Below are 6,210 nucleotides of genomic sequence, written 5' to 3' on the forward strand. Positions count from 1 at the left end.
CACCAAGTTAAAGGAAAGTTATATTCCAGTTTTGCTCATGAATGTAGATTCAAAAATCCTTAAAATATTAACTAAATCCAGGATTGTATAGAAAGAACAATACATTACAAGCAAGTTAGGTTGTTTTAACATCAAAATTCAAGGTACTAATGATTAATGTGGAGAATGTCCTCTAAAAAAAATGTAGAAGAAATGAAACATTTATGAGAAATGTTCATGAAAAACCAGGAATAGTGGGGAAATTAACATGATAATCTTCAAATTTTAAAGCTTTCTCTTCCTTACAATTTTTTGTTAACTAACCTGGGTTCTTTGACAATACAGAGTTTCCTCCAGTCTGGATTTTGCCAATTGCATGTATATGGAGCATTTCAACATGTTCCTCTCTCCTATTTCCTGCATTGGTAGTTGTGTTGTTTTATTTCTTTAAACATAGTAATCATAGTTCTTTTGTAATCTGTATCATAATTCTAATGTCTCAATTATTTTCTGGTTTATTTCTGCTGCCTGATATTTTTGCTGTGTGTTGTTTGTGGTGTCTAGTTTCCTTGTATGTTTACTTCTTATCCTTGAAAAACTATTTATGAAGGAAAGTATTTGTGGCTTCTTGGGGGGGAAAAATGATTTTTGTTTGCTCCTGCTAGGTGCCTTGAGGCTTTCTTAACGTTTATTTTTGAGAGAGAGAGAGAGAGAGAGACAGAGTGTGAGTGGGGGAAAGGGCAGAGATAGACGGAGACACAGAATCTGAAGCAGGTTCCATGCTCTGAGCTGTCAGCACAGAGCCCCAAATGGGGCTCAAACTCACAAAACGTGAGATCATGACCTGAGTCAAAGTTGGATGCTTAACCAACTGAGCCACCCAGGTGCCCCAGGGCTTTCTCAGTAAGACCTGTTTTCATGGATTGAGGTTCCTTGAGTCATTGCTAACCCAGGCTACAAATCTAAGCAGGAGCTGTGTGGTGGCCATATCTGCTCAAAAATGGGATAGGGAAAGATGCTTTTATTTTTTTTCTCCTATTATATAGTCCATGTAAAAAACAACATTTTCTAAAGTTCTTGGGTACTGGTTCACCCTTATCCTTACGGTATAGCCTATGGAGTCCCAAACTAATATAGGAGGAGTCCACCTAATAGCATTTTCACCTTGGGTAGCCCTGGACCTTGTCTGCTTTTTCCATGCCCAGTGAACCTACTAAAAACAATGCTAGATGTCCCTGTCTAGAAAATGTCCTCAAGGCAAGAGTAGCTTTTGTGCTCTTGTACTCCACCTTTTCTGGGCTTCCACCTTTTCTTAGCTTTTGGCCTAATAGTTTTTACTATCTTGTCAGCAATTTTGTGCCTTGGAGGAATTTTTATATATGTATATAGTTCATTCAGCATCTTTATTCATTATCTATGGACATATTGGTCTGAATAACCTAGCCCATCATAACTGGAAATAGAAATTTAAGAATTAATTCATTTTCTTCATTCTCTTAACTTTTATGTCTCAAGACACCGTGCTGAATGTTACAATCTTGCATCACACTTTTTTTCTTGCCTGTGTGCTTTATAGGCTATTGCGTCATTTTCTTTTAACATTAAATTTTGATATGGAGATTGCTAACAGCCTGATTTACCCTATCCTTTATAGTTGACATGCTCTTTTTGTATGGATAAACCTTGAAAAAAAGGTTTTTTCAAGCCAAACTTGAAGAAAATTTATCATGGTGAGTCTCCCTCAGAAAATAAGGCAAAAAAAAAAAAAAAAAACCACAACAAAACAAAACGAAAAACAAAACAAAAAACCTCCAGCTACCAAAGAGAATGCAGGAAATCAGCTACATTTCTTTTGTTCTAGATAGATAGATAGATAGATAGATAGATAGATAGATAGATACAGCATTCATATGCACAGATCTATGACCAAAGATGCAAATATGGATAATTATGGACATTCATTATTTACTGAGTGCCTGCTATGTGCTTTTAACTGTACTATATAATTGATTTATAGCTTTGAACATAAGATATAAGTTCTTGATCTCATGGAGCTCACAACCCAAAGAGCTAGATATTCAATAACTAAACAACTATTATTTAATTAGGTTCGTGGTAAGTACAGCCATGACAAAGTACAGGGTGTTATGAAAGTATAAAACAGAAAGACCTAACCTAGTTTGCAGTGTTTGGGTTGGTGTCAGTGAATAAGTCACAAATTAATTAGAGAGCTGAAGTATAAGGAGGAATTGGTCAGGTGGAAAGTTGTGGAGTGAGCCTTCTTGGCAGAGGGAACATTATGTGCAAAGGTCCTGAGGCTGTACAAAGCTCAATGACTTCCATGAGCAAAAAAAGTCAGTGCTACTGCAGCATTATGAACAAAGAGTTGCCAAGATGAATCTGGAGAGAGAAATAAGGCCCAGGTTATACAGGCTTTGTGAGCAATATTAAAGAATTGTGACTTCTGGGAATGCAAGCTGGTGCAGCCACTCTGGAAAACAGTATGGAGGTTCCTCAAAAATTAAAAATAGAACTAACCTATGACTGAGCAATTGCACTACTAGGCATTTATCCATAGGATACAGGTGTGCTGTTTTGAAGGGACACATGCACCCCAATATTACAGCAGCACTATCAACAATAGCCAAAGTATGGAAAGAGCCCAAATGTCCATCGATGGATGAATGGATAAAGAAGATGTGGTATATATATACAATGGAGTATTACTCAGCAATCAAAAAGAATGAAATCTTGCCATTTGCATCTATGTGGATGGAACTGGAGGGTATTATGCTAAGTGAAATTAGTCAGAGCAAGACAAAAATCATATGACTTCACTCATATGAGGACTTTAAGAGACAAAACAGATGAACATAAGGGAAGGGAAACAAAAATAATATAAAAACAGGGAGTGGGACAAAACAAGAGACTCATAAATATGGAGAACAAACTGAGGGTTACGGGAGGGGTTGTGAGAGGGGGGATGGGCTAAATGGGTAAGGAGCACTAAGGAATCTACTCCTGAAATCATTGTTGCACTATATGCTAACTAATTTGGATGTAAATTTAAAAAAAGAAAAGTAAAATTAAAAAAAATAATTGTGACTTCATCCTGGTAGTAGGGAACATTACTAGAAGTTTTTTAAGTTAGAGAGAGATTTGATCATACTTTTGTTTTTATAATACAATATCATTCTAGCTGCAAATGGAGGATTGGTATGGGCACAAGTAGAAATGAAGACTACAGTTAGGAGATAATTGTAGGTGTCTGACAAAACATGAAGTCATTTTAAACCATAGTGGTAATAGTAAAGATATAGGAAAGTGCATATATTTAGAAAACATTCAGAAAAGACCCTTGGGGTAATGAGACAGGTAAGATCTGATAAACTGATTGAGAGAGTTTCCAAGCTTTTCTGAAGAATTCAGAAATTCCTCTCACTTCCACCAAGAAAACAAAGTTCTATATGATCTTTCTGGAATAAGGCTGTGTTAGAAATTAGAAAGTGGTAAATATTGAAAGTTTGGTCAGTATGAAACTTAACAGGGGCAAACAGAGAAAGAGGGAGGAGGGAAATCCCTGTAAAAGTAGCTAAAAAAAAGCATACAGCTTTGGGGGCTCATAGGGAAATCAGAGGAGTTAAGAGAGTTCCAACTGGGGACATACTCTCTGGACTTAGCATGTGGCTGTTAACACATGCTTGCCTCCTTCCCTTTCATGGATCCCAAGTGTCATACTGATTTCTGGGATCTAGTATCACATGATCAGTCCCTCACCACTGTCACCATCATCCCTTCTGTGACCTAGACATTCTCCTCCCTTTTGATTGAGCTGTATCTAGTTCCAGCCTCTAATTCTAAAGCACCATACCTTCTACCCTAATCAGATAAGACTGTTTCCTGGTTAATAGCTACTGGTTATTAAGCATCTACCCCATGCCATCCATTTTACTCTGCATGGAAGCTACATTATTTCATTTAAACTTAAAAAACCTTTTTTTAAGTTTATTTATTCTGAGAGAGACAGAGACAGAGAGAGAGAGAGGAGGACTGAGAGAGAGAGAGAGGGAGAGAGAATCCCAAGCAGGCTCTGCACTGATGGCGTGCAGTCTGATGCAGGGCTCAAATTCATAAACCCGTGATACCATGACCTGAGCCGAGATCAAGAGTGACACTTAACCAACTGAGCCACCCAGACGCCCCACATTATTTCATTCAATCTTAACAACTTTGAGAGAGAAGTATTATCACTTTTTCCATTTTCAGGATGAGGGAAATGTGGAAACAGGGTCAAGGGCCATAAGTACCTAGCCCAGGTGCACAATTCCAGTACTTAGCAGATCTGGGTTTCCAACCCTGGTCCACCACCCTCCAGAACCCTGACTTCACATGGTCTCTGGTTAATCTCTCCTTCACATTCTTAACCTCTGCCTGTGTTTGTGAGTCCAGTCTAAAAATATTACTTTATTTTCTAACACTTTCCTTTGTGTAAGCATTTAGTTTGTTATTCTTACATTTATTTTTTTTTTGAGAGAGAGAGAGAAAGAGAGAAGAGAGAGACAGAGCACAAGTGGGGGAGGGGCAGAGAGAGAAGGAGACACAGAATCTGAAGCAGGCTCCAGTCTCCGAGCTGGCATCACAGAGCCTGATGTGGTGCTCAAACTCACAAGCTGTGAGATTATGACCTGAGCTGAAGTCAGATGCTTAACCAACTGAGCCACCCAGGCACCCCTAGTTTGTTATTCTTAACTGGAGACTGCACCCTGATTTCTTCTAATTTTGTCATAATGGCACACAGGAAAGGCCAGAGCCCTGCCTCTGAGAAGGCAGTTTGTATCAATTTAACTTCATTTGGAACAGTAAAGACAAGAGGGCTTTTCTTGGGCAACTTTGGTGCTTAGTCTAATTGATCATTTATTATTTTCCTATTAAGTCTTTGTACCCTGTGCTTTTTTTGACTGTTGATTAAAGCTCCTTCATAAGAGACTGTTAAAAACTGAGAACAAACGGAGGGTTGATGGGGGGTGAGAGGGAGGAGAGGGTGGGTGATGGGTATTGAGGAGGGCACCTTTTGGGATGAGCACTGGGTGTTGTATGGAAACCAATTTGACAATAAACTTCATATATTGAAACAATAAAAAAAAGAAAGAAGAAAGGAAGGAAGGCAAGCAGGAAGGGAGAGAGAAAAGAAGGAAATAGATTTTTTTTTTTTTACCTCATGTGATGGTAATAAAACATTAAAAAACCATAAAAAAAAAAAACTCCTTTCCATTTTTACTGCTTATCTCTCTCTGAATGTTAACACCGTAACCTAACAATGTTAGGTTTAGGTATGTAGTTTTTTATCCCTGCATCATCTTGCAATAGTAAAAATCTGAACTAAACTAAATGTTCATATTGAGTCTGGTTAACTAAAATATTACCCGTAAAATGGAACTCAATACAGGCACTAAAAAATTAAAGAATAATGTTTCTGTAATGGAAAATTGTTACCAATGTATCTCAGTTTAAAAAAATTAAAAAGGCAGGGCACCTGGGTGGCTCAGTCGTTTGAGCACCGGGCTCTTGATTTTGGCTCAGGTCATGATCTCACAGTTCATGAGTTGGAGCCCTGTGTTGGGCTCTGCAATGGCAATGTGGAGCCTTCTTGGAATTCTCTCTCTCTCTCTCTCTGTCTCTCTCTCTCTCCGTCTCTCTCTGCCCTCCCTCTCCCCCACCCCTGCTCATTCTCTCTCTCTCTCTCTCTCTCTCTCTCTCTCTCTCTCTCTCTCTCAAAATAAATAAGTAAACTTAAGAAAAAAAAAAAAAACAGGCAACCAGGAAACCTGTCAGTCAGAAGAGCATGCGACTCTAGGTCTCAGGGTGTGGTTGGAGGCCCATGTTGGGTGTAGAGATTACTAAAAATAAATAAACTTAAACATAAAAAGGCAACCGGGGTGACTGGGTAGCTCAGTCAGTTGAGCGTCTGACTTCGGTTCAGGTCATGATCTCGTGGTCCGTGGGTTCAAGCCCTGCATCGGGCTCTGTGCTAACAGCTCAGAGCCTGGAGCCTGCTTCGGATTCTGTGTCTCACTCTCTCTCTCTGTCCCTCCCCTGCTCGTGCTCTGTCTTTCTCTGTCTCTCAAAAATAAATAAACATTTCTTTAAAATTCAAAATCTAGAAATGTTATTTATTTAACAAGTGGTTATACCTCCCAAAGCTGCACAGTTCTATAAAATCAATGGTAATGG

This window comes from Neofelis nebulosa, chromosome 12 (assembly GCF_028018385.1).
Source record: "Neofelis nebulosa isolate mNeoNeb1 chromosome 12, mNeoNeb1.pri, whole genome shotgun sequence".
Taxonomy (NCBI): Eukaryota; Metazoa; Chordata; class Mammalia; order Carnivora; family Felidae; genus Neofelis; species Neofelis nebulosa.